Source organism: Telmatherina bonti (genome assembly GCF_933228915.1).
Source record: "Telmatherina bonti genome assembly, chromosome: 14".
Classification (NCBI taxonomy): Eukaryota; Metazoa; Chordata; class Actinopteri; order Atheriniformes; family Telmatherinidae; genus Telmatherina; species Telmatherina bonti.
This window is the reverse complement of record NC_136612.1, coordinates 33,145,689-33,169,428: the sequence shown is the minus strand read 5'-3', so window position 1 is coordinate 33,169,428 and position 23,740 is coordinate 33,145,689.

Genomic DNA, 23,740 nt, shown 5'->3' with positions numbered 1-23,740 from the left:
TGTTGGCTTACACTAAAAAACACACAAAGCAACAACTTAACAGACAAAAAAGTCAAACTTACAGGAGCAGAAACAAGGCAGGATTTGTCATGCGGGGTCGAGTCTTCCAGGATTATCCATGATATCATTTGCTTTGGCCGTGCAGAAGCTCGTCTGAAGCAGCAGATAGTTGTGTGGTATTGTAATAACATGTAAGGATCTATGCCAACTCTTATTGTAACTTTTCAAAGTTTTCCTGTGCAGGAATATCTAAACTTTGGAAATATTCTCAAACTTCGTTCCATAACATTTTGCTATTTTGGTTTGTTTGGCCATGAATTTAACGGTCCAACTTAGCCGTTACTGGACTGAAGCTCTGACTGACTGGGACACAAACATGGCATCCAAACTAGACATACTGCAAAATCCAGAAATGGAGAGGAGCACCAACTTACAACTGAACAAATTGATCAACTTGCAGGATTTCGGTGTAAAAGGCTACAGCATTAGCACTTTCTTGGTTTTTTGTTGGTTTAAAATCTTTAATTTGGACACAGATATTGAACAGATTAGAAAGGAGACATGAGAAAGATGACGAGAAAGTCAAACTAGAAAAAAAGATTCACATTTACAACAATTCCATTAAATCCATTTTCCTGTTAACAGAGAAACCTTGCAATGGCCACATCTTGATACCAGACATGAAAGGACAACGGCTTCATGCAGCAGTAAACTTTTCATTTTGGCTGCAATAATCTGCAAACACTTGTTCTCCATCAGCTGGACCATGAAGGAAAAACGCTTAATACTGTCACTTGCAGCCTATTAGATGTTGGTACAGTTTGTAGTGTGACAGAGGGCAAACACACCTGCCCCTTTAACAAGCTTCCCTGACAAGCATCTGTGTTTATGCGGTGTGAGAAATGTTATAAATAATTGGCGAGTTGACGCAGTGAATTCCTCCAGCATTAATCAAGCCTCTGAAATCTACTATATTAGCTCCGCATGAATCATTGTTAATTCCCACGAATCCATTACTGTTCCATGTGCAACTAAAAATAGAGTCCTGATAAATCAATGGGGACACTTGAGAGTGAAGACGGAGGGGGGGGGGGGGGGGGGGGGGGGGGGGTTGGTGCTGCTCGCTTCTGAAGCTTCTCTTCTCAGTCCAGCATAATGCCCTTGGCTCTCATCAATAATTATTCTCCATAATTCACTCATGGATTTCTGTGTTACGACGGATGGAGAGAAAACAACAGACCTTGAACAGAATGTTTCGGCCCAATCCCTCCTAAATAAATCCTGGACTTCAGTTCTTCATCAAGACCATCTGATGGTTTTTTTGTCCCTCTTCTAAACTAGCACTATCCTTGACTTGAATATTTCTGTAATGACTGCAACCTATTTCCTGTGTTTGCCAACAATGGCAGGAGCTTTTTGCCAATTTTCCACAATCCATGTTGAGAGGAAGTCTAATCCATCTGAAAATGGCGTGGCGATCTTCAGTGCTGATTGCATTCGTCACAGCCCAGCGACTGTGCTGCCTCGTGTGGAGACAGCGGTCCCCGGGCCCGCCCTCCTCTCTCCTGCACGGAAAGCCTTCGCAGCCGATGGGCGTCGCGTGGCCTCACTCATGCGCCGGGTGCAAGGCCAGACAGGTTCATCTGCACACAATCACAACGGACGGCCGCATCCCATTCCAATTGCATTTCCGCTCACGGGGGAAAAAGTCCCGTGGTGCATATTACTGTGGCTGAGACAAATTTAGCTGAAATGGAAGGGGAGATGGAAAAGGCTCACCTCTTACACTAATCTGGGCAAACGACACAGTGCCGGCTTCCTGCAACAACACCCCGAGGAAAGGAAAAAAAAAAACGATTTTTAGACGGCAGAGCCGCCCTGTCTGTCTCTGACAGAAGACAGTGAATTAATTAAGATAATAAATTGCACATGTCATATTTGTCATCTTTTCAATCTTTACTTAATGAGGTGGAACACGTGCCGGGCTGTGTTTGTGAGTCTCTGCTAAGGATGATGCACCTTAAGAAGAGAAAAACTCCCGACTCTAAAAAACTGTGTGATACTCGATGCTGACTGATATTTAATATATGTCATGTATACATTCATGCTTCCCAGTCCTGTGTGGATACACACAGACGGCCATGAATGCAAATGAGCCTGAGAAGAAGCAACGGGGAGCGAAAGAACGAGCAAGAGGCTCAGAAGTCTGCATATCTGATAGGAGAGCGCCCTGATTAAAATTTTGTCATGCCACAATTTACAAATTAAAATGAATTAGATCTTCCATGCCCTGACCTCCATTAAAACACTTCTTTGTTGACGAGCCGTGATAGCATCTGCTATTGATTGGAGGAGAATCAGTATGGCCAATCCTGTCTCTTCACGAGGAGGTCATCCAAAGCAATTTAGGCATATTGAAAGATTGATCAGGGCTACGGAGCTGCCACTTGGGCCCACTCAAAGCATAGAAGTCTGAGGTGTGACGCAGCCACTCCCTGCTGCTCTGTGGGGGGAAGAGGCTCAAATCTAAATGCTAATGGTTTCTTTAAGAGCCTGGCTGCCCTTTAACCACTACAGTCAGACGTGAGGGATGACTCTCAGTGTTTCGACAGCCCCGTCTTGTTTTGACCCCTCCTTCCAGCACCACCGACAGCACGAAGCCATTCTTTGGACTCAACAATGAATCGGAGGAAAATAAGTGTGCACCGGCGAGGTAATACAATGGGTTTCATTTGATGCATTACAGGATGATCTGGTGGCTGCCTCACGCCAAATTCTACCTCAACTGTAGTGGACCGTGACAGGAATATTACTCCTAGCTCCAGCTTTAATGCATAAAAGAAAATAAAATTCATATTTCCTTTACATTAAAAGAGAAAAACGGGGAAACGACATTTATTTATAGTGAAAATATGATGGGTCTTCATAGACTCAAGGCAGGTATCTGCTGTACTTTTGTCTAAAACTGCAGAACTTAAATAAAGTTGACACAAACTAAAGTATTGTTATGCAAATTGCGTTTAGATACTTAAACAAAGCATGTAATTACTCTGTGTGAACACAGTCTAAGGGTGCACAACGGTTTCTAGAGCCCTGAAAACATTAACTAATGATCACTTTGCCCCAGAAACACAGAGAAGGCCTGGAAGACTCCAGAACAGTGGTGCTGAAACTTTTTCAGTCAATATATATATATATATATATATATATATATATATATATATATATATATAAATATATATATATATATATATATATATATATATATATATATATATATATGTGTGTGTGTGTGGGGGGGGGGGGGGGGTGTACATACATATACACTAAAAAAAACATATTGAAGATGTATTTTTCTTAATATCAGGCAGTTTAGGTGACAAAAAACAAAAATCCTGGAATGATTGCCCTCTACTGTCATACAGTCACAAACGTTGGTCATGAAGAGATGAAAAAGAACGTTGCAGGTGTGGAGGTAGAAGTATACGATACCGCACAATTTGGTATTGATATGATACAGAGTAAATGAAGGAATTGTATTGTTGATACCATGCTGACAGTAATACCTTTTAAATGAAATAAATAATACAAAGAAATGAACTTACAATAAAAAAAACAAAACATTATTGCATAACAAACAAAGTTATTACTAATCTAAACGTGGCGTTTGTTGTCTCAGTTAGAGAAGATGATTTTGGGCGTGTAAGCTTCTAAATAAAAACCACCAAAACCCTATTTATCAGTCTAAGTCATTAAGTTTCTAAAAGTTGCATGTCTTACATTTAGAGCAGGGGTATCCAGCTCGAATCCTCATGGGCCACAATCATGCAGGTTTTCCATACACCCCGGCTCCAACACACTTGAATCAGGCATTGTGCAGAAGCTCATTGGCTGTTGGATCCATTTACTGTAAACCAGGTGTGTTGCAGCACTTTGGATAGACAACAGCAGTCAGGTTGCTTCTTTCATGAATTAAAAAAGTACAAACTACACAATCAATGCTATTACATCACTATCAATCAATATTGATCCCAACTTTTGTATCGATGTTTGGTTCAATGCATTAAGACTTACTGGAGGCAGGTTGATGCAGGAACTAAGCTGTAATGGCAGGACACAATGCTCTTTATATAAAAGAGATAAATTAGTAAAGTAAAACTAGTTAGAAAAACACAGAAAGCAGGGCAGGACTGATGAGGATTTGCCGATCAGGAAGGGAAACGGAGGTGCGGGTGTAGAAATCAGCAAACAATTATAAAGTTTGGTATGGACAGAAGTTTGCTCAGTTGAATAAAAGATATAATGTTCGTGAATCCACAACTATAATCAGTAAATCAAACACGTCGGTTCTTCCCGTCTCCAGCTGCGTTTCCATTACACCTGGAATCATATAACACCTAAATATCGCGATAAAAAACTTTCCAAACATTCCAAATTACCTCTAAAATTATCACAAAAACATTTTTATTCTCTCATGAGGTGTTTATTATTTTTTTTAAATGTTTCAAGATATAATTATATCGCAAAAGTTTAAAGGAAACATTTTTTTAACTTTTATGCCTCCCTGGACGTGACGTAGGGGGTCTTGTGACCAGTTTATATCCGGTAAAGATGGCGCGGTATGATCCAAACAAAAGCAAAATAAATAGTTTTACAACGGTTTAGGAAGGGAAATGAGGCAGAAGGAAAAAGTTGTGGCATATCCTCTGAAATAAGTGGAAAACCCCAAAATAACACTACGTGGCTAACGTTGCATAAACTACAGTTCTCGTAAAATCTCGTCCGGCTGACGAGAACTGTGGTTTATGAGCTAAACATTATTCATTGGAAACATCTGCAAATTATAAATTTTGTTTTTATTTTGTAAAAAGACGACAATGAAAAAAACAGTGACTGAAGAGTGCATCAGCTTCATAGGATGTTAAATGTGTCCCCTCATGGCTAAAGAGGAAAATCTGGCTCCTGCAGCTGTGTGACTTGTTTACTAAAATATAATCATGATTACACACATTTCCACCTTTGTGTTTAAAGTTATAAAACATGTTTTATGTTTCTTACTGCTTCTCACCGGCATTGTCTTTAAGACTAATTAAAAGGCATCTTATATAGCAGCTTTTTTGATAATATATCACGGTGTCTCCTGTCTAATTAAAAGGAAATGGTGTTTAAGAGAAGGAAATAGGGGAGGAATCCTTTCAGCTTCATCAGCAGTTTGTTGTGTATCATATTCGTGTTTTTTTTTTTCTGTTTGCTTAAGCAGGTTTCATAGAAACGATGATCCTGCAGCCGGGAGGAGATGAATAAACCACCGCATCTGGCAGTGATGAATTCAGTCAGCGCCCTGCAATCATCCTGCCGGTGGTGGCCGCAGAACGATACTAAAAGTTGTTCAAGCATGAGCACCCTCAGAGGGTTCACATATGCCATGAGGGACCATAAAAACTTAGAATGAACACATGCTAAGCAGAGCAGAGACCGATTCAAATTTTTCATCTGGCTTTCCCTTTTAACTTCCATCTTCCCCTCCACCATTACTCATGCTGCACCTGCCAAAAGTACATTAAAGTCGCACCACTACAGTGATCACACGCAAGCCTATTGTGCCTGAATACGCAGCATTGTGTGCTTCACCATGGTAACAGAGATCAGGTGGCAAAGGTTGAGCAAAGCGTCGGGAGCGGTGTTGCTTGGTAAGGGCTGGATGGGGGCGGAAAAACCTCCACACTGGCCTTTTTCCATACACTGAGCACGCTCATCATCTCCTGTCCTCCAGCAGCTCCCTGCAAGGTTAGTGAGAGTCAATAAGCCTTCCGCAAAGGTTAAGGAGACCTAGAAGAAAGATATCATGCAAAGCGTGAACTCTCCCAATCCACAAGAACCACAAATAGAGTGGCATAACTGTCTTTGTCTATTTTACCCCTGAAAGTGAATCACAGAAAGGTGTTTCGTTTTTCCTGTTTGACGGGACTCATGAATTCAGAATGAGCCATCTCTACACAAAGTACTTGGTGAATACAAAAAGCTGAAAGAGCATATCAAATGGCTTGAACTGCCAGTTCCTTTACAAAGAACAATCATTACACGGAGATCCATCCTGAAGGAAATCTTGATCTTCCCTCTGATTTTACATTTCCCTCTCTGTTAAACGGTGACTCACTGGCTAGTCGATCTGCCACCGACAGCTCTGTCTTCAAAACCCCCTTTGATTTATTTTTAATTTGCAAAGTACAGAGATGCAGCTGCACACCTTAAATTTGCACATTTGATTTGTGTTTTATGTCTTGTGTCGACAATAATGATGCACAGGAATGGCTGCGATGAAATAAATAATTTCCGACAAGAAGAATTCACAGAAACTACTGTGTGTTTCATAAACAGAAGAGTGGACAACTAAGCTTTATTGTATGATAAGTATGACAGGCTTATTTAAAAATAATTTGGAGACAAAAATGCTGCTTTTCTTTCTTTTATATTAAGTAATTCCTTGTTCATGTTGCACTGGTGGGCAAAAAGTCAGAAACATGGAAATATACTGTATAAACAGTCAGCTGTCAACAAGCTTCCTGGACATGATAGATGGAATATCTGTATGCATTCATGTGAAATAAGATGTGAAATCCCTGCTTTATAACCCATGTGCAAGTAGTTAAATGTAACTTCTTCAGCTACACCAACAGGAGAACGCGTCCTTGTCTTTTTCACTCTCCGTAACATACCTTCTTACACCCCAAGCATCTTCTCGGGGTGTCTGTGTGAAAATCACATAGACAAAAAAAAAGTAGATTTTATCTCTGTGATTACAAACTCCCTGTAAACACTTGTGGGATTTTATCAGAGGTAAAACTATCACCACAGATGCTGCAGTGAGGATGGAACAAAGGGAAAATTTCACAATTTTCTCCTCGCTTTAATATTTTATGTGTTACATAACATGTAAACACTTTGATAAAATGCTTTATGTAGATAAGAAACTTCTAGAAAACTGCGTTATCTGTGCAAAGTTTCACGGCGCTCTGCAGGCTTTATACTTCTTTGTGTCGGCTCTAACTTTGACTATTGGTCGGTGTGACCAATCTATCATTCTAATCGTGTGTTACAGAAAAATTACAGTGATGTCATCATTTTTACATTAATCTGATCAATTATTAACAGTAAGGTGAGAAATGTTTGTGATGCCAGCTGCTGTCCAACCAAACCCATGCAACCAAGCAGAAAATGGTGATTTTGGATGAGAAACTGCTTCCAAAGCAGGATGAATTTATGTAAAATGTAGTTATTTTACAAAATGAGCTTTTATCCTGCTGGATAAAAGATTTAGAGGCAAGACAGCAATAGAAAGAATTTGTGATGTTGTTTCAGACGTGAATCCTAATTTCAGCCTTCTCCTTTGCTAAATCTTGGTCATCAGAAGTGGAAACATACTTTTGGAATATGTGCGATGTGTCCGTTTACATGCTGTTGGGTGGATCCATTATCGGTGCACTGCAAAAACTGAAATCTAAGTAAGATTAAAAATCTTTAATTAAGTACACATATGCTTATTTTTTAAAGGTAAGATAATTTTTAGTTTTTATGCCAGAGAATTCCTCTTGTTTTAAGAGTATTTATTTATTATTCATTTATTACTTGTTTTGGGAAGTCTTGACAAACCAAATCTTCTTGTTCTGTTTGCAGATAATTTATCTTATTTTAAGCAACATTTACCTCATTTTTGTATATTTTTTTTCTTGTTTATTTAAGGCTGGGTTTTTGCAGTATGTTTACCTGCTCTTTCAGTTGTTTATTGTCTTAACCATGTTTGGTGGTTTTGATAGCCGAGACATTATGTAGCTACAACATGTCTGTATTTACATGACTGACCTGACATTAAGCCTGTGAATCTGGAGGTTTAGTCCCCGGCCCACAGTCTTCTTTGGGGAGAGGAGGATTTAGGCTTGTGTTATGATTCGGTTCCTAAACATTGAAATCGTGGAGTAAAAGTGTTAAAATTCAGATGATTAACATGCCAGTCGATGTGAAAGAGATTAATGTTAAAGTTCGTCAGATCATCAGCAGACAGAAGCTGGGACTTCATAGTGATGTGTCGCATGCGGACGAGCCGGTTCTAAGATGTGATTCCTTTTAGACAACAAGAAGAGTCGAATCCCGTTAGGAGAAAACAAATCTCAGTCCTGGCCCTGGAAAGCTCGTGCCCTACAGGTTTTACAGGTTTCCCTGCTGCAACATTCTTGATTCAGACTCAGACTTGTGCAGAGCTTGATGTGAAGTTGTAGACGGTTCAGTAACGACTATTACCTGACCGGTGAGAGGGCCGTAAGATATACCATGGAATGATGGGATTGCACTGAGGGAGGCCAACCAGCAGTCTTACAGACGTAGATCAGTCTCTTTTTGTCCACTTGCTGCTTTGTCAGAGCTTCTATGAGAAACATTACAGTCAGAAAAAGTGTTTCTATAAAACAACAAGAAAGTCAAGTTGTTTAAACTGTCATCTCTTTTCAGCGACATATTTAACCCCATCAGAGGAAATCAATGAGCACCCAGCTCTTATGTCTCCATCAATGCCAATTACTTCAACTCCTACAAAGTTTCCTGATGTCAGGCTGAATGCTGATTCAACAACTTCTCATTTCACTCACAACCAGGTTTGTTTCAGCAATACGAACAGAATTTAGTTTCCTCACTGCAGATCTCAGTGAATAGTCTAAATGATCATGTTTAATTATTTCTCAAAGAGCTGATGAAGACATTTTAACATTTTATGTCATTTTGAAGGCTGATGTGACCACAGTCATTTGTTAAATGGAAAACCTCTTACTCGAAGGCGAAGGGAAGAACTGAAGACTCCTGAATTAAATATGAACATTCATAAATTTAGACTCAAATTACTTTTTGAATACAAAAACTTGAAATAATAGCATATTAAATATGTTGAACTCGCAGGTTTTTCTAACTTGAAACAATTAGAATTTGTAGATTCATTCATCATGATAAAGACTAGTGACTCTGTAAGTTATTCTGACATAAAGGGGAGTATTAAAAAAAAGAGACATATCCTATTATATACAGAATATGTTCCTTTCATGCTGAGTGATGAGTTCAAAGAACACTAAACTCTCTGTATTATTATTTCTTCCCAGTAACCCAAAATATTGCTTAACCTTTGGAAAGAAGCTGCGCAAAAATGGCCATTTTGGACATTTTTACTGAACTATCTGTACTGAAACGTCTCTAATTTTGTCATGCTTCACTTTATCAGCATTGACCTTTGCAGAGATAACATTCATGTATTGTTCATTGATCTGATAGAGGTTAAAAACTCCCTCTGAAGCGATACTCATGATCACTCTGAAAGGGTTTTGTTTGTTTTTTAGGCAAGTCTGAAGCTCTTTTCATTCGTGCCGTGTGCCATTTTTATTTATTCCTCACCAGTAACAGAAACTGATCAGGGAAGGACAATGTTAATGCATTTTAACTTTTTTAGGCATTAATCAATTAGGCTGATAATGACTTTATTGGATGTTAATGCAGTTTATTTTTCAAACCACTGTTGACCACAGTTAACTCTGAATACATATAAAGGCAAAGAAAGTTCTGCTCGGCTGATACGTTAGAAACAAACCTCAAGAACTCTCAAACCAGGAAGAGAACAAAATGTTCTTATTACCTCGAGAACAAGAAGAAACATTACTTCACAAGGACAGTGAACAGGTTTCAGCCATGCACCGGTTTTCTGATTATTTTGCATATCCTGTCTCAATACCATAACTGGAAATCATTATCTGTTCATTTAAGTCACTTTATCAGTAAATTAACCTTTTTATACATGGATTACATTGATAGTTATTTTTTTCTTTTCTTCTTATCTTTTTTTTTTTCCTGTTTTTAGTTAATACGTAATTCAGCAATTGTATGTTTAAAGTTAGGTCCTGTGATGAACTGGGGAGCTGTCCAGGGTTCACCTGCCTCTGCCTGATGATGGCTGGATAGACTAGCTGTGATCCTTAATCAGACTAAGCGCTTAACAAAATGAATAGCTGAATGAATATTTAAAGTTAACCATTACATATTCAATGCTAAACTCCACTGTGTTTCTAAAAGAGGAATTCAGCTCTGGAACAGCTGCAGTAAAGAAATACAATCATGTCAATCAATAGAAAAATTTAAACAAATGATAAAATATGAGATAATTAAAAGTTATGAGGCAAATAATGTTATTTTTTAAAGCAATGTATGTTGAATTCTATTATTTATTGTGTGCATTATGACTGTTTACTGCTTAAGTTTCATTGTAATGGAATTTAATGTGTATTACTGCATTTTTTACGCTATAAAAATTTTATGGTGTCATTGACAAGGAGGTTTTGGACTAGATAAGTGCCCAACTTCTTCCAAAACACTTTTTTGAACTTAAGAAACTTATTTTATTTGTTGTAACCAATATTTGTTCTTTTCAAAGTCCTTTTCTTTAGTTCGAAATAAATAAATAAATAAATAAAAATAAAAAAAAGTCACCTAGTTTGGAAGAATATGCCGGTAATAACTCATTGCTGCAACATGTTTCAACGGCCCGGCAACCCTACTGGGAAAGAAACAAAAACAGAAAAAGAAGAGAAAGACATGGTACGGATGCATGTTTTATAGGATGATGGAGGAATGTTGAATCAATGGGTCATTTCTGGCAAAATATTTGGAAAACACGTGTAAAAGCTGGAAATCCAGACCCGATGTAGTTCCCAGCAAATAAATCCCAAAATTTTCATCCTTTTTTGATAAATATATATTTTAAATAAATACATTTAATTTAGATATAATTCAATTCAACTTTATTTGTATAGCGCCACCTCACAACAGTGTTGTCACGGGGCATACACAAATCAACACAAGATATATTGTAACAGCTGGTCTGTGAAGAAAATACTGCGAATAAAAAAAGGTTTAATTTTTAAAGTGTATGAAAAGTTACTGAACTTTTTGTTCTAAATCTAAAATAAACACTTACAATTTAATACAGAATTTTGCATATAATGCGGTTAATCGAAGATAATTGTGCGATTAATCGTGATAAATGATTTTAATCGTTACCCTTCACTACTACTGATATATACTTTAATCTGTCTTTGCCGTCACTCTAAAAGCAGTCAGATGGACTTTGTGGGTACAGCGATGTACTAAAAAGGGTTAATTTTCTCTTCATCTCCCACAGCAACAACAGGAGGCAGCTGCAGACTGAGGTAGGAAGAAAAATTTCTACCCTTGATGACTGATTAGAACAACGTCTTCTCTGCGAGATCAACGGCTTAACTGGAAGCCTCATTACAGGTTTCACATGTTGATCCCTCTGATGAATCTGGAGACCTCCTGGGTCCTGTCAACCAGCAGCTTCCGAGCTGCAGTCCTGGAACAAGAAGTACTCCGGCCCACTTAAACCAGTTTGATGAGAAAACTAAGCTACACAAGAAACAAAGATAACCCTCAGAAGTCTCCAACAACCATGTAGAAAACCAAGGATTTGCTGAAAACTACACATGTAGCTCAGCTGTTCAGACAAAGGAGGAAATCCAGAGAAAGTTTTTTCTCTTTTCTTCAGTGCAAAAGGCTTTTTTTTAATAAAAAATTTGGTCTCCATATTTCAGTAATGAAATTATATGTGCTGAAATTAGAGTGCAAATTTGAATCAAACCTCTGAGCGAGATCTGTGGGTTCTTGGCAGTGGAGGAGGAACACAACAGTATCCTTGCACATATGCCATGCACATCGACGAGAGGCTCAGCAGGCTGCCAGCACCAAAGTGTTCATCACTCTCCTCCCACTCCTTTTCATAACACAGCAGAAATAAAAAAAAAAAAAAAAAAAAAAAAAAAGGAGAAAACAGTACGAGGATGAGCCCAACCAATCAGTGGTGAAGATCAAAAAGCAGATGTTCAAGGAGAATGAAATGCCCCCATTGATTGGCCGCAGTGCTTTGGTCCCCCCAGCGCAGTCCTCTAATCAATACCTGAGAGATAAGCAGCAGTCAGCTACTGGCATTGGTGATGTATAACTGCCATGGATGAACGGTAACAGATGACTTCTGGCCGTCTTGGTCAAGACTCGCCAGAACAACCAATACACCAAGGACAGGCCAGAACCAACCAACCATGGTCTACAGTCAGGTGAAAAAGGATGAAAGAAAAAAGAAATGTACATATGGGGGGGATTGTGATAGAATAAAAACCCATGTGGGTCTTTCCATATCTTAAAATAGAATAAATAAAATCTGGACATAAAACATTATGTGTTTATTTGGAAAAAAAAAAAAGCCAAAATGTAGAAGCAGAGTATAAAACTGCGTCCACTCTGTGATTCATCGGCTTGTAGAATCACCACTAGCAGCAATTATTAGACATAATGGTTTTCTGTACAACGCTATCAGTCTGTTTCACGGTCTGCAGCTCTCTGAAGCCACAGCCACAGCGTTTACACCAGGTTAAGGTCTGGACTTTGACTGGATCATGACTGTTGTTGCAGACCTGCTGCTGTGTTTGGGGTGATTGCCATGGCGTGGGACAGTTTCAGCCTCTCTGGAATACTTTGGTATTGAGAGGAGCAGGATCCAGGCCCTGAGGCTGCAGAACAAGTCAGATCACCAGTCCTCCACCACCATGCTTGATCAAAAGGAGGTGTTTGTGCTGATCTGCTGGGTTTGTCTGTTGTTCATTCACAGCAAACATCTGCTACTTGGTCTAGTCCAGGGGTGCCCAAGTCCGGTCTTCGAGATCTAGCATCCTGCTGTTTTTAGGTGCAACCCTTCTCCAACACACCTGAATCAAATAAGAGGCTGGTTAGCAGGCCTCTGCAGAGCTGAATGACATGCAGAAGAGGAATTCAGCTATTTGACTCAGCTGTGCTGGACAGGGGTTGCATCTAAAGGTTGCATGATGGTAGATCTCCAGGACTGGACTTGGGCAGCCCTGGTCTAGTCTGTCTAAGGGCACATTCACATCAGCCTTTATGATTCAATCCCTCTCCATTTGCTTGGAAAGTCCACTTTATTTAGGGAAATATGAATGTGCCGACCAAATTTTGATTTGGATCAAAGAAGCGGACCGGGTCCGCTTGAAGCAAACCAAACAAAGAAAGCAGACTACAAAAACAGTCACTTCCTGACGTTATCGTGGCATTGCATTGTGGGTAAATACATAGCGATGGCGTTAAGGGTCCTCTGCTTCGTCTGTTGTTCATACTGCGTCCATTGTTGTAGTGTATTTCTTCAGTATACTTGCATCAGACAAAACAAAAGAAAACAGCGATAGTTTCGTCTCCATGTTTAACTCGCAGGTGGAGGAAACAGACTTTTCTTCTTCATGTGGATCTTGTCCTCTCTTCTGCTAAATACTTCTGCAGTGCCACCTTTGGTAAGAATGGGGATGTATAATTCTAATGGTTTGGCTGGTTTGACCAAAGTGCAGCGTGAACATGATCTCGGTCTACATGGATACACGCCCCCTTACACAGAGTCCCCAACTGGACTGGCCATGAACACCATCATACCATCCATTGGCGTTTACAACCCACCAGGTCCACATGATGACTGAGTGATTAATTGTGTGTAATATCGTTTAGTCAACATGCAGGTTGTAAAACTGTCAGAAATAAAGAGGATAAAGTTGTTACAAGGCACCTACACGCCCAAATTAAGCTTCTCTAGCAGAATTAACACTAAATTCAGATTTTTCCTGAAGCATCTTTGGTAACTTTTTTTAATGAATTAGGTGTTAAAAAATTAAATTTTACAGATTTATCTATAAAAACTATTTATATTTCATAGATTTATGTTTTATTAATGTTTTAATGTTGACAGCCCTGGTACAAATCCCAAATTTATTAGATGAATGTTGGCTATATATTTTTGTCTGGTGACTCCCTGGAATTATCTCACAACCACCATGGTGGTCCCAACCCACAGTTTGAAAACTACAAATCAAAAGTACTTTGTTCCAGAAGTTGTTTTCTCAGATTGTACATGTTTTTGTACATGTTTTATCGTTGTTTATCTTTTTAAAAAATCGTTGTTGTTTTAAAATGTACCACATCCTCTTGATTTGATTTGTATTCAGATGCAGATTGGAGGGAAGAGACTTTTATTCCAACAAGCCACACTGCTTCAGTCTGTTTCTAACCCAACTTTTATTGACTTTAATAATTAACATGCTAACTGAAGCCTGGAGAGTCTGAGATGTAGCTCTTGGGTTTACGGTCTGGCTGTTGGCAAAACTTGCTGGAAACTCCACATGTGGAAAGACTGACACCTGTCCTGGAGAATAATCTTCCTCTCTGGAGAAACATGGACTCCATCTTACATGTAGCAACAGTTGCTGATGTCTTTCCTCCTTAACACACCTGCAAACTGACAAAACCTCTGCTTGTCCAGACATCCTCACACTGATCAGCAACACCTGGCTGCTTCAGACCTACAGAACATGTAATAACACAAAATGTCTTGTAAATGTAATGTTTCTCTTATTTTGAGACATTTTAAAGACAGGATTTTATTTCTTTCATTATTATTATCATCATCATCATCATCATCATCATTATTATTATTATTATTATTATTATTATTATTATTATTATTATTATTATTATTATAGAAGGAGCGTGTCATTATTTCCTCCTGATCTGTGTGGATCTTGCTAATGAAAGATCCACACAGTTGATGAATCAAAGCACCTTTTTTATTCATGGTCAACTCCCAGATAATATGAGCATCCCCCCTTCTGATTGGCTGACATCCCACCTGTTAATCAGCCGGGGTTAAATCTTTAGAGGGTTGGAGCCGAGCCCTGACAAGGCAACGAGGATAAATAACCTGAAAAGGAACCACTGTTATCGCCCTGTTTGTTTTTCAAAAGACAATAATGAAATAAATAAATGAAAAAAAATGGCTGAGAGAAAATGAAATGATGGCGTGGCTGTGTTTTGTGAAATTGTGCTGTCAAACGTTTCTCCTTTCTAATTTCCTGGAGCGCAGATGATGGCGCATGTGTGCTGACAGCTGAATCAGATAAAAAAAAAAAAAGGAAAAAATAGAAAGTCTACTCATTTTTCCACCTCACAAGCATTTTTTATGCAACATTTATAAATATAATAATGAAACAATTAGTTTGTGGCAAACGACGTTTGACAGACACCACGACCTTGTGTGCTCTGAAATTTTTTTTAACATGGTCATTCATTAAACTGTTGAGGGTGACAGGAAATAATTTTAATACAAAACACAGGAAGTCGGCAGAGTGTTTATTTACCAGAAACGCGCTGTTTAAACTGCACTTATCTGAACGTCTGGAAGCAGCTGGAAGATACTCAAATTAAATAAAAGTCTAAAAAAACAAAATCGATTCAGCTTCTTTTTCCAACTTTTCAAAAACAGTTGAGGCTGTTTGTGCGTTTGGAAGACCTACAAAGGTTTTAGAGCAAGTAATCCTCTCAGAGTGTGTATTTGTGTGTGTGTGTGTGTGTGTGTGTGTGTGTGTGTGTGTGTTTGATGGGACAGTCCCAGCACAACTGTCACTTCGCTCCCCTGTTACAGGTGCTCCACACAGGGGAGCTGGCAGCTCTGACGGACGCCTCCTCCGAGGGATTTATGGGAAATGACAGATCCCGCTACATAAAGCCGAAGTGGTCGGGGGAAGGGGAGACAACGGAAGTTCCAAACCAAGACTGCACCGTGCTGACACAAGATGAAATTTATTTCCTGCGCCCTGCCAGGCAGTTTTGGGTTGATAACCTGATGCTCATACTTTTCTTTTTTTTTTTTTTTTTCCCTATTCAGGCCTGGAGACGGAGCCCCGCCCTTAATGGACTCCCTCTGTTTGCGGTAATGGTCTACGAGCCTTTCTGCGGGCGAAAATCACATTTCGTACATGGCTGACTCTTGATGAATTATTTCACATTTCACTTACTTACTGTACCTTTGCAAAAACCTAATCTACATCAGTGACGTTAAAGGGAAATTTCAACAGCTTGAAAATGAACAGCTCCCCTTGTTCAAACTCAAAAGGTGTGGAGCGCGCGGCTCCTTAAAAAGTCCATTTCAAACTCCATCATTTACCCGTCTGACAGCACATGTGAGTGCACACGGGCCAGGCCAGCCCTCTGATTCTCTATGTATTTAAATATGGACCATCTTTAATTGAGCAGAAACCGCTGTGGAGAACAGTGCTGAACTAATACTGAGGCTGAAATATCATTACGCTGATGGAAACCGGGCTCTCTGACTTTTATTGGCAGCTTGCGAGCTAAATGTGTGGTTCAATTCAGAGGCGGCCATCGCTGCAGAGGCAAAGTAATCGACTTTGGGACAAAATGGTGTGGAAAATGACGTGTAGGCCTTTGCCTAAAGCCAACCTCGGGCAGGCAGAAATCTATCAGTCAGGTGCACACCAACATTGGCATTTACACAAATGTGATTTAGTCGACGATACTGGAGAGCTGATGTGCCGGACCAGTGCTTTTAGTGAAAGAAAACTACTATTTCAAGCCATGCAATCTGCTGCTCCTGCTGCTGTAAATGTCTGTGCATTTGGTTTCGGTGTGAACTCGGTTATGTTCTGATAAAACAGTGTTTTACATAGTAAAACCCTGCAGCATATTTGGGTCAAAGTATCCTGAACCTTATAAGCATTTAACTCTGAATTTTTGAGACTCCAACCTCATTCAAGTCGACTCTTTTTGCCTCTCTCTCTCTCAGCCAGTAGGAAATCAGCTCTTTGTTTTGAGATCAACACAAGATTCTCTGCTGTTCCTCACTACTGTGCTGAGAGTATTTTTGGCTCTGTGCTGCCAAAGTTTGGACACAGCCATTTATAATTCTCTTGCAAGGAAAGCAGCTTGCTTCTTTTTGGGATGCAAACGGGTCCGTGCTGTCATGTGGTCTGCACCCAGACTCCCATTATTTCTAAGCAGCACCAGCTTCAGCCAAAAAGGGCTTGACCAGTAAACCAAACATTAATCACGACAATAAGACACAATTAAACTGCAGTTATATAAAGGACCTTTTCTTCTTCTTCCTCTCTTTTTTTTCCTGCTTTGGGAGTGTCTCGACTACCGGTCTTACATCAGCTTCTAAACCTCAGCTTCGGCGTCTCTCTTCCAGCAGCAAGCCTGGAGGAGCTACAGTCACACCCACACACTTGCACACACACACATACACTTGCTGAACCACAAAGCAGATCAAGTGTGCCTGGAGAGCTCTATAGAGAGGCCAGTTTTCCTCATTAGACCGCATGTGCACCACTCTCCATAAAACCCCTCACTCTAATCACTGTCACCAGACCTCGGCTGAAAAACAGATAATTAATGCTGGGCCCTGCCTCAATCAGCGCCCATGCTAAACAGCCTCGTGTACATATGTGCGTGCATGTGTGTGGGTGTCCGCGTTTGTCTATTTGGAGTCTGTCGATGTAGGAGCCCCCCCCCTCCTCGCCTCCCCTGGGGGGGACCGTGGATGCTCGAGCCATCAACAACAACGATTTCTCTCCAGCGCGCATTAGCTCTCAGAACAAATGAAAGCCAGATAATGCACATTTACAGAATTTACAGAGGGAATGCGCGGCTTTTCCGACAAAATCTGTTTGCTGCTTCTGTTTCGTGGCATCTCCTCCTTCACATATTCTAATGTCTCGCCCCCGTCTGCTCCCCGGCTGCCCTTTTATTTCCCCTTCACCCATTTATTACATGGAATGGACTTATTAATCAAATGCTTTGCAGAGCAGATTTATTTATGTTCTCTTTTTCCTTCCTAAAGGCAGTTATTAATATTATAAATATTTGATGATACTTTGTGTGACCCTGCAGAGAATGACAGAGAGGAATTGAAGGTTAATGCTGGGGGTACAGACTGATTAAATGGTGACCGCGTGGCGAAAGCCCATGCAGGGCTCCTATAAACTTTCTAATAAAACGGACTAAATAAACACTGTTCGCTGCAGAGTTTCGCTGTAGGACTTTAACAAGGTAATTTACAAAAACACATTTCCTTTCTTGCCCTTTGGTGATGAATAAACACGGTTTTTATGTCATTTGCATTAATTTGCAGCTATCTGTCCCCAAATATACATAAAGGGGAAAGAATTTCAAGTGTGATAACGTTCAAATTTGACATTCAAGATTTAAAAAGAAGACAAAAATATACTTAAAACATCCACTATCTCATCTCACATAGTACTAACAAGCACATAATTAACAGTTGAAAGTATTTTTTATTCATTTATTGCAGCAAAACATTAAACAAAAGCATATTTCTTTAAAGATGAAGGTTTTAATCATTTAATTTTACAGCAGATTAAATATATTTGAGTCTCCAGCTGCAAAGGTCTCAAATAAGGTAAGATGTAATATATAGCACTTTTCATTACAGATGCAACTCAAAGTGCTTCATATAAAGAAAAATAGTTTAAAATAATTCATTCATTCATTCATTATCCTAACCGCTTAATCCAATGAAGGGTCACGGGGAAGCTGGAGCCCATCCCAGCAGTCTTTAGGGCGAAAGGTGGGGTACACCCTGGACAGCTCGCCAGTCCATCGCAGGGCCACACAGAGACAAACAACAACTCACGATGAGCAGCTTATATATACATTAAAATGTAACAGGAAACAAAGTAAAACAATACAATGAATTAAAATGCTTTAGAAGTAGACAACTAGAATGATTGAAAAGATAAAACTTATAGATCACAGCATGCTGCAAAGATCAATGACAGCCTTTTAACTGGCTAAGCTAAAGCTAATTTAAAAGTATAGTGAGACTATAAAGACATTTATATGTCATCTGGTCAGAAGAAAGATTTATTGTCCAACCGTGTCATAAAAATATTACTGTCTGCCCTAATTAAGTGTGTATTTTAATGCTCTTCCTCCCCAAATCCCCCCTTTTCTTTGGTTACTCTTACACATGAAAGCCACTTGGTGAGGTTGGAAATCAAATTGTGTGGTAAGATCGATGAAAACGCCTCTTGAGTCATCGTTACAGTTTGTGGTGGAAGATACACTGAAGGATGCTCACGCCCGTCAAACTCAGGCAGAAACCTTGTCGCTTCATTTTTCATCATTTTTTTTTTATTCATTTATTTTCATTAATCAAATCTATTGCTCACCCTTTGCATCTGTCTAAAAAAAAAAAAGAGAGAAAACAGAGCTTGTGTCGTAACGTTTTTGTTTACCTGCAGCAGTAGGGGGCAGCATGGAGCAGAAGTGGTGACTAAGGCTGCAGAAGAAGTCCTCAATGCAAAAGCTGCAACTCTTTCTTAAATAAAGTTGATTATTTGAGTTAGTAAAACTTAATTCTGACACAAAAGAAATATAGAATCGATAAATAATATCTAGTTCTGAGATATTTTTGCAACTAACTGTTAGCCTACAGTCTGCTGTCTTTCGGTCTTTCGCTTGTTGTCACAGGTAAAGCATTCTAGAGTTGCCTCATTACAGCATTTTATTATTGATAAAAGTTGTTCCCAAACTTTTTCCTTTTTCAGCATTCCATTTTTCCTCTGAATTTTAATACCAAGCCCCACCCCCATCCTTCTACCACATCCACATGAAACACATGAAACATAGAGATTCTGTGGAATTAATGTGTTTACTTACATAAAAGCAACGTTACAACTTAGGCCATAATCAAAACACTAATTAATATTGGTAATCGGAGCTTGTTTTTAGTATTTTGGGGTTTTGCCACATCAGTGAACCAAATCTACCAAAAGCCACTTTGTCATCCTAATTTATTAGGTGTTTGGTGTTTATTCAATTCAGTTCAGCTTTATTTGTATAGTGCCATTTGACAACAAGGGCACTTTACAGACACATCAATTCAAGCCAACTCATAATAAATATCGTAGCTAAGAGAAACCAACTGATTGCACCAAATCTTGACTTGGATCCGATCCTCTATTCTGTGCTGCATAAGGCGATAATGGGAAGGAAAACTGCCTTTTACGAGGAAGGCAAAATCCCTAGCAGAACCTGGCTCAGGGTGGGCAGCCATCTGCCTCGACTTTATCAAGCTTTAAAGTTGGAATAAGATCTGGTTTCCAAGAAACAATGTAATTCTGGATGTTATTTTAAATATCAGAATCTGCTGTTATGACAGTAAGATTTTAGACATTATGAGCATAATTAATCAAAATCCACTTCATCTTTGTTATTTATGAAGATCCTGACTGTTTTCAAGCTTTACATCAAGAAGATGGCTGCAGGATGAGCCATTAGCGCCATTATCTGTGCCCCTGCCATCATAACTCGTAACGTGTTAGGAACCTTTCTAATGATAGCTGAAAGCAAACACGCACGTAGCTCCAATAACATTGTGCACTTTAAGGTCATGGTTAAGTGACCAGGCTACTGTTAAAACCCATTCATACTCGGTGCAGAAGACAGAAATGCAAATGGGCAGACAGTTTTGTTGGTCTACTATGTCGGCTGTGCGTGATTTGGTAGTGGCTTTGAAGGGGCTTAGCTACATCAATCCGCCAGGTATGTAGAAAAGTAGCAAGCTAGAGAAGAAGAGGAGGATCAGGAACAAACCACCAAATATAGAATATGCAGAAAAGAACAGTAGAGAACACTGGCTGTGTCCAAATGTCCACACTAGCCTCTAACACCTCATTTGCTACATAAAGCTACACTACATAGTAGACTACATAGTGCACTCATTCTGTTGGCGATTCAGACACAAAGCAGACTAATTTGTCCTCATTGCAGATAACGTGACAGCCGACTGCCACCATGGCAACCACCACATGGCGTTCCAAATCTAATCCAAATTTAGGTGGAAATATTTTATTTTCTTATCTTGTATTTAATTCTTACTTTGTTGCGTATTTATTCAAATTCAAATAAGGACAAAATAAATTATTGATAGTTTTTTCTTAACCTGCCTTGACATTTGTGTTTATTGCGCCACTCTGAGCTCCTGCCCGCAATGCATTGTGGTCTATATGGAGCCATCTGGTGAGCATTGATGCTCACTACTTCTTAAGATGGATTGTGGGTAATTTTTAGTGCACTACTCTTCTTCTGTCTGGACATTTGGACACCCCTAGAAAATGGTGTGACCACTAAATGGGGCACTATGTAGGGAATAGTGTGGACATTCAGGCACAGCCCTTGGTTTTATTCTTCTTCTGGTGTTTTCGAATGGTTGTAAATTGTTGTACTTTATAGCAGTACATTACTGCAACCAACATAGTGTAAAAACATAGAAGGGAACTCTGAAACTCAACACTGCCCACTTTAGGATGACCTGACTTAACAGCCACGGCAAAGTAAAATACACATGAAAGTATGATAGCAACGTATGACAATGTTTTAAATGGACTTTCCTGTATATGTACATAAGCTAACAGAAATGGGCCATTTTATTTCAATTATAGCTTGACTATTGTATAAAAATACTGATCAAAAACAAACTAGATGCAAAATTTGACCATGTAATTTATTAGATGAAAAACTTTTAATCTATTATGAAGTTATACTTTCCTTGGATATAAAAGCTATCTTCCTGATGGAGGCAAATTATTTTACTGTTTCAGTTTCCAAAAACATCTAAGAGTTAATTTTCAGAAAAGGTTACTGGGAACACTTTCAAAAGAAGCACCAACACCCAAATAAATGAAGAATTGTTTTACAGTAAAAAGTTTTATATTCTTGTTCCTACTGTCTATGGATATTGATGGACCTCTATCTACTATACCTGAGTAAACTACAGTAAACAGAAGAAACACTCCTGTTTATTTCTCCTGTTGAGAAATATATTTTTCCCCCAACTGACAGATATGACAACACATATTAACTCCATGCACCAATGTCATTAAACACCTTCATCGATATAATAATTACAAGACATAGTTTCTTTTTTAAATTGTAGGTGATTAAGTCTTGTCATTTCTCCAGCCCTTCCAAACACCGACCAGGTATTTAATGTCATTTCAGTATTATTCTGTTCCAGAGTTCTGTCATTTTCACAGGAAGATGTGAACTAGTTCATCAACTACAGCAGAAAGTTCAACAAAAAAATGAACCTATCAAGATAAATAATATGTTTACAGCTAGATTTTTTAGAACAAACAATAAAAAATAATCAATTATAACCCTTGAAAAGAAAAATAAATCCAGGATGTATATAAGTGTAGTCCATCTGGTATGTTTCTGTATGCTGGTAGATTTATTATGACTGACAAGCAGTCAGCTGCATGGCTCAGCATTTCCCATGTGTCAACGACAGCCTGAAAAACATGGATGCGCTTTCACAAATCCCACCAAGTTGCAGGAAGAGTCCTGTCTGGCAATGAGGAGGAAGCAGTGAGTTTGGCTAAAAGTTACTGAAACTTCACCCAGGAGTTCTGCAGTCATCAGGAGTTATTATTGTTCCTAAACTGCGAGAAACCTAAAAAACAAACTAAACTCAGGAAGTACTCAGACAGTGATGAATATAAATATATTATTAACTCAATGAATTTTGACTTTTTACATTTTTAATGTGTTTGTTGGTAAATCAAACTTATCATGCTAATGCCATGCTAACGCCATGCTAATTCTGAATATCCACAGTAATGATTTAGTAAACGTGAAGTTTGAAACTTAGGTATATCTTTTGGACGTGGCAGTGATAAACAAATTAAACTTATTATTCAACATTTTCCTTAAGTTTTAAACAACTGCTACTTTCCTCCTTCATGATAAAAGGTAACGCAAACATTAATAATATATTATTAGCCGTTAGCAAACATGTGAAGACAAACAATCAGAGACAGTGAGCAAATAATGTGTCTTTAAGGGTTTAGATGTGATGAGACTGGTAATGTATATAAATTTAACCATGGACACAAAAAAGAAGTTTTTTGAGAAGACAGTGAAAAACTAACGACATGTCAAGACTAAAAAACTTTATATATAAACTGATTTAGGTAAAAGATGGAAACAAACTTCCACTGTTTTGCTTATTTTCTTCTCATTTTCTTTTCTGTTTCTCTTTTATTCATACCAAATGATCTGGATCTGCTATCGGAATAATGTGGTTTTATCCCACTGAGGGCAGCTTGTCAGGAAGTCTTCATACTCAGGTTCAGCTCCTGAAGCGATGATGTGAAGATGTTATAATAACAGAACCTCATGCAGCTTCAGGAATTAAAATTCAACAACTTTGTACATGGATTATTCCTGCAGATAAGCAGTAACACAGAGTTTCTTTTTAAAAGTGCCAACAAACTAAACTAGGCTGCACAGTGTCAACAAAGGATGACAGTATAAGATATGTTAGTTTGGCTGTAACTCAGCTGTAGTCCAGAGTGGAAACAATCATCAAACAAGAAACAATAATTAAATAAACTGCAGGGGACATCCAGAAAATGGATGAGCTCTGTTTTACTTACAACAGAGAGAATATCAGGGATATTTTAGCCTATTATGTTTTGAAAGGCACTGGTTAATATTTTTGCAAAGCACAGGAAGTTTTTTTTTTTAAGTGGTTGTGTTTTTTAATATTGTCATCTGCACCATTTCCATTCACCTTTTTAAATTCACATCTTCTAAATGTGACACAGCCAATGAGGTGTAACGATATTAAAAAAGTGATAATTGAGCCGGCTGCATAGAAAGTCCTGGACTGAGCAGCAACCAGACATGCCGTCGGAAAGATTTATCTATTTATTTATTAATCGTGATCATGAATCAATGCATTTTGGGTCAGGCAGAATGTAAA